Source organism: Panthera pardus, unplaced genomic scaffold (assembly GCF_024362965.1).
Source record: "Panthera pardus isolate Hobbes unplaced genomic scaffold, ASM2436296v1 HiC_scaffold_1, whole genome shotgun sequence".
NCBI lineage: Eukaryota > Metazoa > Chordata > Mammalia > Carnivora > Felidae > Panthera > Panthera pardus.
Genome location: NW_026526654.1, coordinates 54,143,145 through 54,154,846, shown reverse-complemented (window position 1 = coordinate 54,154,846; position 11,702 = coordinate 54,143,145). Strand labels below are relative to the sequence as shown.

Genomic DNA, 11,702 nt, shown 5'->3' with positions numbered 1-11,702 from the left:
CTGTTCATTGACCACAGGACTGGAACCCATGACACTATGAGATCATGGCCTGAACTGAAATCAAGAGCCAGACACTTAACCAACTGACCCACCCAGGCGCCCTTTTCTTCAGATAGTTCTGATTGATAGAAACAATCTGAAATCCTTGATCAGAAAGAACAGTCCTATTCTCCCATGGCTGTTCTATACTATAGTTAGATGCTTCCTGACACTAAGTTTCTATCTATGAAGCTGGGTTTCAGTCACAATCAATCAATCAATCATTTGAGTTTCTTTCTCATGCTCCTGGAAGCTCTGCTTTCTTTGAGCACATGGCCAGTGTTTGGGCTTTCATTTTGTCTACACATTTAGTTGTGAACACTGCTTCATATTTGTTAGTTTTTGTTACACCTTTTGTTAGGACAACTGTGCTCAGGACCCTACCATCCTAAAATCTCTCTCTTGACCGTCTTGCCCCATCAAGATGCTTTCCTAATTTCTTTTATTTTGTAGAGCATTCAATAAATTCAAACCCTGATCTAGACATGCTTTCCTAGAAGAAAGATGACTCTGGTATCAAAAAGTCTAATAGATAATTATAGTCTAAAAATATCAATCCTTACATAAATAGCTCACTACATATATACTTAACAGTATATTGTAAAATTTGAGAAAATAATTGAAGTCTCCTGACAATCTATTAATAAATATTGTATATATTCCTAAATCAAAGATCGAAGCTCACATTTGGCATTTTCATTTCAGTTCTCTGTTCTTAGTCACCACATATGCACACACATATATATGCTTATATGTGCATATATTATATACAGATGTTTGTGTATATACACATACATGCACAAACACACACACACACACACACACACATATACATTGCTATTGCTGACCATATATTATTTCTGAATATTTTCTAAATAGTGTAAACAAAGTTTGAGTGTTCTTTTAAATTTATTGCTACACTTGATAGTAATTTTAAGAGTCAGCTCATAGAACATTTTGTAACTCAAAGAATATTTACCTGATTATACTGGAAGGATCTGTTTTTAGCAGACATTACTTTTTTGCAGCCAGCCTTCCCCAGTATCAGCGGCCCTGTCAGCTTCTGTGATCATTCCAAGCTTCTCTGCATGGCCAAGTAGCTAGGTAGGTCATTTGTCACAGAACATAAAGGAAACAATTCACCACTTTTGAAGTGGGAAATCCAAACGTACCAGCCTGTCAGTAATTCTCGCTATAATTCCATTTTTGCATAATCAGGGAGATTAGCTGCCAGCAGTCTGCTCATGTGCAAAAGTACGGCAGCATCTTGGAGTTAGTTTTCCATGTACATCCATAAATTTTTATGAGGGGTGTATGTTCCGATCAGCAAAACACATTTAAAGAAAAAATCAGGTATTCTTTTCAAAAAATAAATGAATTTTACTTTTTAATGATAACAGTGATAGCAACAGACTATTTTGAAGGACATCATTCTAGCGAAGGATTTTGTCCCAATTTGAGGCCACATTCTGGATTTTGAAAGAGCTAGTAGTGGCGGGGACCAATGCAGATATACTACCAAGTCCATTTCACCTCCTAGTCTGCCAAAGTACATAGCGAGAAAGTACAGAAAGTACATAGTGACAGGAGTTACTTGGTGCTTAATTTACTTGATATGAACAAGTTTCCCTTTTGAAATGACTTCAATATGTATCAAACCACATTAAACATGCCTACTTGAAGACAGAATTTTTTTTTTCTGTCCTGCGTTTTAATTGGAAGGTATATAATCAAACAAAGAAAGGTCCTTGAAGAAATCTGAAGTAAATAACAGTGTGATACCATCAATTTCTTAGAAATAATGTACAACCTGTGATTACTTTTTTAATCTCAGCAGTGCCAAATTCCATACATAATAACCTCTCAGGCATAGTGCAGTTCATAGAAATCAATCAAATCAATCAAATGAAAAGTAGACTCAACACACAAATCTGAATGGAATTGCTTAAAATAAAGGCATCAAGCTTTTTAAAAAATGCATTTTCAAATAATCCGCATTCCTACTTTTGCTACTTGTAGTGGAGACAATTTTAACAAAGAAATTCTCCATGAATTCAAGTTCCCCAATGTATTTTTAAATCAAAAATGAAAATGTTTGTGGAATACAGCAAAAAAAATCATTTTAAAATAAATATGAAGAGGGGCACCTGGGTGGCTCAGTCGGTTAAGCGTCCGACTTCGGCTCAGGTCACGATCTCACGGTCCGTGAGTTCGAGCCCCGCGTCGGGCTCTGGGCTGACAGCTCAGAGCCTGGAGCCTGCTTCCGATTCTGTGTCTCCCTCTCTCTCTGCCCCTCCCCCGTTCATGCTCTGTCTCTCTCTGTCTCAAAAATAAATAAAAACGTTAAAAAAAATTAAAATAAATATGAAGAGAATGAGAGTCCCCACTTACTTTTCTGCCTCCTCAAATAAACTTGTCCTTATTTGGAAAGGTCCTTTGGTTTTGGTTTTGTTTACGATTCCTGGCCTTAAAGTCGATGCAGACAAATGAAGTCAAATTTACTTTTTATTTTTTTAAATTTTTTCCTTGGAGCATTATTGGCACACAATGTTACATTAGTTTTAGGTATACAGCGTAGCAATTCAGCATCTCTGTACCTTATGCTGTTCTCACCACAAGCGTCGCTACAATCTGTCACCTTACAACACTATTCTAATATTACTATTACGATATCATTGACTATATTCTCTATGCTGTGCTTTTTATTTCCATGATTTACACAGCGTTGCTTTTGTGTTTACATTTTTAAGGGTTCCAGCCATAATTGGTCATACTGGTGGGGTCTTTGTGAAACTCAGCGAAGAATCAACATTCCAGAGACATTTCCAAGAGCACATTTGATAAGAACCTGTAATGAAAAGTCTGCCACTTGCTCTACCTATGTGGTAACCTCATTTTCCTTCCCTTCCGCTCTGACCTGCCTTGTCAGTATCCTATTCCTACCTACCAAGTACAGGAAAATTGCCTTTGCTGCTGTCAACAATGGTCTGAAGCAAGAACAAGTCAATATCTTTGTCATGGGTGCCATCTTCTACTGTTCCCAAAGTCACAGACACTCCATAATCAGAGCTGTGCTGGATGCTGTGTCTGGGATGGAAGAATAGCTCTTACATTGGGTCACCTGCTTGTCCCTAGAGTTTCACAATCTTTTTTTTTTTAGAAAAGAGTTCACTTAGCTTCTCTATATGCTCCACAACGTTTGACAGTGCCTTATGAAAACAAAATATTGTCACAGTTTGGTACTGACCCCTCTAGTCAGATGATGATTAAATCCAGAACAAGGAACTCAAATCCAGTTCCAAGTGCAAGCTGAGTAGAATATGGATGTCCAGCCCCCTCTTCTACCACTTTCTCATCTTCTCCAGTGGCCCTTATAAAAACACGTGTTCACACATAGTGATATACACAAATAGATAATATGAAGGAGAAGCATCCACATGCACAGTATGTAGCACCATACTCCAGCTATAGCTAGAGAAAATAGCATGTTATGCATATAAAAATAAACTTCTTTGTATACTTAACTGAAAACCTCAATAGCCTAACAAAGCAGGTGACTGTCTTCCAGAAAGAGTAGTCCTTGATCAAGCATGTGGTCAGTATATCATATAAATAACTATACTACCATATTATATTGCTATGTAGTAATAAATAATTACCTATAATTCTCCTTACTTGTTTGTTAGACTGAGGAATCAAGGATTTCTCGTGACTGTCTCACCAGGAATAGGAATGATTTCTGCAGAGGACCCAGATAGTTTTTTTGTACCATTCTATTTTATCACAGATCTAGTTGCTATCCTTTGTAATTGTAGGTTTTTAAAGTTAATGAGAGTTTATAATGTCTGAAACTGCTTCTTATGGCAGAGGGTTTGGGAAAGACCATCAACTCTCTCTTATATGAGATGAAAAAAACAAGTCAGCTGAGAAAGTACTGGCACAACTAACCAAAACATAGCTGTGGAAACCAGAACATGGAACTCAGTATCAGAAGAGAAGACAAAAGCTGGAAGCAATGGAGAGCATTTCTAGGCCAAGACAGAAAATTAAACTCGTTGTCTATTTCCTAGCTGTATTTTTTTTAATTTTTTAACATTTATTTATTTTGGAGAGACAGAGAGACAGAGCACTAGCAGGGGAGGGGCAGAGAGAGAGGGAGACACAGAATCTGAAGCAGGCTCCAGCCTCTGAGCTGTCAGCACAGAGCCCGATGTGGGGCTCCGACCCACAAAGCATGAGCATGACCTCAGCTGAAGTTGGACCTTAACCAACGGAGCCACCCAGGCGCCCCACCTAGCTGTATGTAGAGCAGCAGAGAAAGAGCAGACCTCCTCATTTCAACCTCAGAGTGGAATCAGACCAAGCTTTCTTCTCTCTACTGGTCAGTAGTATTGATGCATGATATCATTTTCCTATGGTGAAAAGGGGCTTCCTATGATCATTTTTTATCTTGTGTATTTAACTAAGTTGTTGAAAAATGAGTCTAGTATTTCCTCAAAGACATTTGGAAGTCCATAGTGTCAGTTGAATTGACACAGAAGGTCATTGGAATGTGGGACTGACGTTGTAAGCATGTGTACATGAAAACAAATTTAAACTTTTGTGATATTGCTGAGGTCTTGTGTGGGTATCAAGGAACCACGGGGTTGTTTATCCATTCAAAAATTAGGGTTATGGCCTAGAAAATCCTAACCCTTTTTCTTTAAAACATGTACACAACTGCAGGCATCATCTGACTATTAGCTCAATTTGTTCCCTTCAACTTTTACTTTGAACCTTTGTCTTTGCTTCTTACTTGATCCTATGACTATTCTTTCAGTAAGACTATAAAACCTGGACCCAAACGTGGATTACACTGAATCAAGTTTAAATTCTACAATCTGGCTAGTATACTATAAAAGAAGGCATCCACATCTTTAGGGGAGATTGGATTGATACAGGGAATTTATCATGTAAAGCCTGGTCCACCAATTCCAAACTCTGTCTGCAGGATGATCTGGAGGACACTGCTCTTACTAAAGGGAGTGAGAAGTATGTTTGTGAGGGGAGCTCTAGTTTTTATGAAGAACTTTGGGATGGATATTTTTTGTAAGCCACCCTTCAAGATGGAATTTCTGCCATTGAATTAGGCTCCAAAATCATAATAAACTGTGGAGTATACCTGTCTTATAAAACCATGATGTTCAATGGTATGCACAGCAGTGCTCCATTAACAAGTGACCTGGTCTATAAAATTTTAGGTCCAAGTATATCCTGAAGGCATAAAAAAGTCCCATGAGTATTTGGCTTAGATGTCTATGTCTCCTACCCCTGCTGTTTCTCCTCCTCCCTTTCAGTCTACCTCTTTGACTTCATAGGGAGTTCCCTAAGAAAATTTGACTAAGGCAAAAGAATGAATCTGGTTGATAGGTGGTTCTATATGATAATGGTAAAACTACATAAAATAGATGAATACAAAAATACAGCCCCATTCCAGGGTGTCCTTGAAGGATCATTGTGAAGGAAAATTCTTTTAGTGGGCAGACCATTGAGCAATTCATCTGGCTATTCATTTTGTCTGAAATGCGAGATGTTCAGACTTAGGGATCTACAGTGATTTATAGGCAGTGAATAATGGTTTTGCTAAATGACCAGAGTCTTTCAAATAACTGGTCTGGAAAATTGGTACAATAAGTTCTGGAGTAAAGGTATGTGGGAAAATCTTTACAAAGGGGCAGAGAATATGGGGCGCCTGGGTGGCTCAGTCAGTTAAGCCTCCAACTCTTGATTTTGGCCCAGGTCATGATCTCACGGTTCTTGGGATCGAGCCCCACATTGGGCTCTGCACTGACAGTGTGGAGCCTGCTTGGGATTCTCTCTTCCTCTCTCTTTGCCCATGCCCCACTTGCTCTCTCTCTCTCTCCCAAAATAAATAAATATACTTTGAAAACCAAAAAACAAACAGCTACAAAAAAATGGGCAGAGAATATAAAAATACTGGTGACCCATGTAAATGTTCACCAAAAGGTAATCTAAGATTAAAGGTATTTTAATAGTTTTGTGGAGAAGATAACCATTTTTGTCAGTATTAGTCAGATTGTTCCATCACAGTCACAAGTGGCTGGGTTGGCAGGGGTATTATTTATGGGATCAGTAATGTAATCTTACACTCCTAACGACCTGTCTGGCAGCAACCATCAATGAGTGACCAATATACTCTGGAAAAACAGGATTCTTTGAGCATTAATCTACACCTTGTGGCAGGTTGATTGCATTGGAACACACTTCTCATGGAAGGGAGAGTGCGTTAGTATCACTGGATAAGCACTTATTCTAGATACAGATTTTTATTCTCTGTTCACAATGTTTTTGGCAGAACCCCATTCATGTATTTATAGAATGCCTTAATAACCATGGTATTCCACTGAACACTGCTTTCGACCAAACAACTAATTTTAAAGCAAGTGACGTGTGACAGTTGGATCACACTCATGGAACTCACTGATCTTACCATGTTCCCTATCATCCTGAAGCAGTTGTCCTGAGAGAATAGTGAAATGACATTTTGAAGACTCAAATACAACCACCCTTGGAAGTATCTTGAGGGGTTGGGTAATTTCCTTAGGATGTAGTATCACTCAATCAGGGATTAACATGTGATGTTGTTTCATCCTCGTCAGTATTCACAGGTCTGAGAAACAAAGATGGAAACGGGAGTTATTTCTCTTTTATGCCTCAGTCATTTGCCGACAAAAATTTTGTTTACAATAATTGTGACTTTGGGTTTTTCTGATCTAGGCATTTTAGTTCACAAGAGAGGACCGCCTCTGCCAGGGCTCACATCAAGGGTTCCATTAAAATTTGAAGTTGACGTTGCTGTTTAGTCAATTTGGGTTCTTTGTGTTAGTGAACTGATGGACAAACAAGAGGGCCATTGTACTGGCTGTAGGGAATAATTCTTTTATCCTGGAGCTATTAGAGCTACTAGCAAATAAATGAGATTAAGAAGGCAATGGAGAGGATTGCCTATGACAAATGATAAAAGGCAATGGGAAACCACAATTCTGTTCAGGCAGGACTGATAATGGACCAAACCATTCAGGAAACAAAGTTTGGATCACTCTACCAGGCAAAAAATTAGGACCAACAAAGTGATTGCTGAGAGGAAACGCTGTGTAGAATGGCTAGTCAGTCAATGAAGATAGTTATAAATAGCAGTTAGGAGCACATGAACAGTTACAGAACTGAGGGTTATAATAGTTATCAATATTTCTTCCTATTCTGCTACAAATCTACTTGTAAACACATTAATTAATTAATTAATTAACATTTTCCCCTCTCCCATTCCCCTGTAATCTGACATAAGATGTGTTATGTTATCTCCTATCTCAGTTTTTAAGTTATGAACTATCAAAAGGTCAATGTGGTTCATCTAGAAAAGAACATCACCCAAGGTGGGTAGAGAGACTGTATCCTTTTTAAGAAAGAATTAGTATGTTTTTGACTGTACAATGGAAACTTGTATAATTTTAGGCAGAAGCACCACTTGGCTGTTATTTTTCCTGAGAGACTAAGTATGGCTAAAAGAAGTAGGTACAGATGCCAGCTTGACAAAGGGTCAACTTTTGTGGTGTTCTATTGTGCCAACGTAGCCAAGTTGGAGCTCACCTTCCCTTTGCAGATCCAGAGTAGAGGCGGCCACAATCGAAGTTTGTGCAAGATTTGGAAGAAGAGGTGAATGAGAAGATTTTTTAGGCACTGAGTTTGGCATAAGGTGCCTAACACTGGCAAAGCACACATGTGGTTTCTGTTCTGTTAATTCTGAAACTGGCATGAGACAGTATCCAGGCCTGCAGCTCCACCAGCTTCCTAAATATCTTGTCTTTTAATTTCTCTATGCCATGGACCAGATGTACATATACTTCTGTGGTGAATAATGAACAGTGCTAGCTTCTTCTGTAGGTCATTTACGTTATCAAGATTCTGTGATAGGGGAACTGAAGGACTCCAGAAAAATCTGCTTTTCCTGTTTCTCCTTTTCCTTTTCCTGTTTCTATTCTTGCTAGGACCTGTACCCCACTTTACACATGTCTCATAGAGCAAATAGGGTATGTCCTCCTTGTCAGAGACAGGAGTTAATGATACCTTTAGAGTCTTCCAGCACAATAGATAAGATCTAAGGAAGGACGAGGTGAGAATGACTGGACAAAGCCATCATATGCACATTCTAGACCACTGCCACTAGATATGTAGATGCCAAGACCCTCTCATTCCAAGGAACGATTTTCTTATGAAGGACACCTGGGCCCATATTTTTGTTCTGACTTGCTTCTAGATGCATAAGAGGACATGTATACCAGACCACAATTCTTAATAAAAAGCCTGGACCCTGAGCAAAGATGAGCCTCTCTCTCCTTTCCTTTCCGAGTCTCTCAGACACTCTCTGTGTACCTGTACTCTCTCTATATTTTCAATAAACTCTGCTCCCACTTCCTGGTAACTGTGTTTAATTTCTAACTTTGAGTAGCCAGGGACCCTCTTGGCTGGACCTGTGGGACTCCCTTCTAGGTCCTTGGACCTGGTTTGCCTGCACCATCTCAATGGGCTAAAACACAGAGGTAAGTTTTATTTTACCTTTGTGTATTCCAGTTAATTTTTATTCAGCTCCAAGTTACATTCAAGGCCGACCTGTCATGATGTCAGTCCCAATGCTAGACAAAAAAGCAACAGCTTTGTATAGACTCATTAACTCCCATAATTGTGTTAGGTCTAATCCCTGTAATAATTCCCTTTTGCTATAGCACCCATTTGGTCTGCTTCTCTGATCAAACCCTTATTCAGACTGGGACCTTGTAATGTTTATGTTTATGTGTTTAATGCCTAACTATGCTTAGCATTAAGAAAATCCTTCATAGGGGCGCCTGGGTGGCTCAGTCAGTTGAGCATCCGACTTCTACTGAGGTCACGATCTCACAGTTTGTGGGTTTGAGCCCCACGTCTGGCTCTGTGCTGACAGCGCAGAGCCTGGAGCCTGCTTCAGATTCTGTGTCTTCCTCTCTCTCTATTCATCTTCTGCTTGCTTTCTCTCTCTCAAAAATAAATAAAGATTCTTAAAAAAAATTAGAAAAAAAGAAAATCATAAATCCTGGCTGACTGGTGATGATGATGGTACTTGATGAGTCTCCCTACACTCATGTTTCTCAAGAACTTGATTTACATTTCTGCTCTACTTTCCTTACTCGTTTTTAGCCTCTAAGACCTCAGCAAGTGACCTTATCCCTAGATGGGACTGTCATACCCACCCCTGCCTCTAGAGGGAGGCATCAGAAAAAAAATCTACAATAATGGAGAGATGGGTACACAATATATATGTAATAGAGTAACTTGAAGTCCCTCTGGAATTTTAAGGCCTATGTTTCTTCAAAATCAAAAGATGTGTTATAACTTAATGGGCAAAACAATAGCATTAAGTCACATTAAAAGCAAAATTGTGAAAATCTCTGACCACCATTAAAAGTAAAAGCTATTATAATATTTATATTACACACCTGATATTTGTTCACTCAGTTTCCAATTTTCAGGATCTTCCACATTTTTTAAACCTATTAGAGGAATTTTAACATGTTGCTTCCTTCTCAGAAACCCTTGTTTTTATAACCCTTGCCATACAATTATACCTCAGGTACATGTTTTTTTAAAGGTCCTATTATTTAGCTTTGGTAATAGCAACAAATATGAAGACAATAGTCATAGTTCCCAAGAAAAAAGTCTACATGAGGAAGAAGCAGGGTTGGTCAAGAGGGTTCTAGGGCATAGATGTCTGCCACCTGGCCCTGGAATGGCCTAGAGTATGAGAGCCTGATAATGAAGGTTGTTGAGGGTGTGAACTCCAGGTTGTTTGGTTTGCCACTTGAAAAGCATGCTTCTGGGTCAGTTGTCTGCTATCTCTAATCCCTCCAGCTTCAGCAAGGCCCCAGATGTCAAAGCATCAGAATACGGGAGGGGGGGGTGGGCGGAGACATGGTTAATACAGTATTGACAGTATCATGGTTGATTAAAAAGTTGTCCTTACCAATGGTAGGAGGACAACCCTATTTTCAACCCAGAAATATCACAGTTTAAGAATCAGGCTGTTTTGTTATCAGTGACAAGAAAAAGTATTTCATATTGGCAATGTAAATTCAAGTTGTGAAAAAAACTGAGTACAGATAAGCACCTAGGTCTTTTCATTTTATTTCAAAAGAAGATCAGGAGCACCTGGGTGTCACAGTCAGTTAAGTGTCTGACTTTGGCTCAGGTCATTATCTTTCGGTTCATGAGTTTGAGCCCCCTGTTGGGGCTCTGTGCTGACAGCTCAGAGCCTGGAGCCTGCTTCAGATTCTGTGTCTCGCTCTCTTTCCGCCCCTTCCCAATTCGCACTCTGTCTGTCTCTCAGAAATAAATAAACATTAAAAAAAATTTTAAGAAAAAGAAGGCCATACTGAAGAGTTCATAGTAGTATTCTCATGTATTTTGGGTTGGGTAATTGTGGATAGGAAATGAGTGTCAGAAAAGGCCTTGGCAGTCTTTGTACTTTGAAATGCTTATAGATTTCACTGTCATGTAACCAGAGGAAAAAAACTCACAGTTTGGAAATTGCCAAACTATTCATCAAGGAAACATTCTTGGGACCCAATTTTTCAGTAGGAGTAGGAAGTGGGTAAGCCATTCAGAAGCTCTGCACTACAGAAGCCCAGGCTATCCTCTAAGCCTGAAAGACAAGTCCTCTCCTAGCACCCACGTATAGATGAATAATAGTCATTTTGTCATGGAATAATTCTCTGAAATATGGAGAAAAGGAAAAGGGATTGTAATGACTGGTTTTATCTCATTTAAGAGCTGCCTCCTGGAGCTAGGCATATTGGGAGTTTCCTTTGATAAGGAAGAGGAAGGTTTCACCCACTTTTAATCTCCTAAATAATCAGTATCCTAAAAGGAAGTAATCTTGTTCGAAAAAAATCACATCATGTTAATTCTTCAGAAATTATTTTTCTGCAGATACTAGTATGAATCTGGGAGTTTCACTTTTTTCTTCAAAGATATCATGAAATATTGCATTGAAAATGTGAACTTTACAGTCAAATAATATCACCTAAAAAATTTGTTCTTCCTACCATTTAAGAATGTTGCCACCTTGGTTGAATACATTACCTAGTCGCTCAGCCTCCACTAATATAAAAGTTTATAAAATACCTACTTATAATATAAATCCAATATGTTATTACTATATGGATTATCTTACATAATATTGGATTTCTTTTACAGCTTGGCATGCTGTGATAACATTCCTCACAATGCCTGATTCTGATATAGTTTGAGGATGATTTCTTCTTTCTTTTCAAAGGTACATCATTAATAAGTGATTTTGAAGACATAACTATGTCAAAATGTACTATTCTATTTATATATTTTCTGGTTGCCCATAGATACATTAGATTGTGTACTTGATTCACTGATGATTCTACAAAGGCCTGGAACACCTTTGGCTAAGTTCTGTTTCTGGAAACAGATGGTTAGATTTGCTTGCCACTGTTTTAAAGGCCTGTCATCACTTTTAAGTGTCTCTGGGCTTTCTGGTGTTAATGCTATTTGTTTATTACAGTTGTTTTTAGACTTTTTTCTTATTCTCCTATTGTGCTTTCTTT

The 11,702-nt window shown here is 38.6% G+C and overlaps 1 long non-coding RNA gene across 1 annotated transcript; it reads right to left on the bottom strand.

Moving 5' to 3' along the window:
- Positions 1-1,019: 1,019 nt before the first annotated feature.
- On the bottom strand, positions 1,020-11,412 carry LOC109247186 (uncharacterized). The gene is made up of 3 exons (XR_002071626.2): positions 11,300-11,412; positions 6,530-6,709; positions 1,020-1,139 (listed from the first exon to the last, which is right to left on the bottom strand). It is a non-coding gene; the product is annotated as an uncharacterized LOC109247186 (long non-coding RNA).
- Between the last annotated feature and the right edge of the window lie 290 nt (positions 11,413-11,702).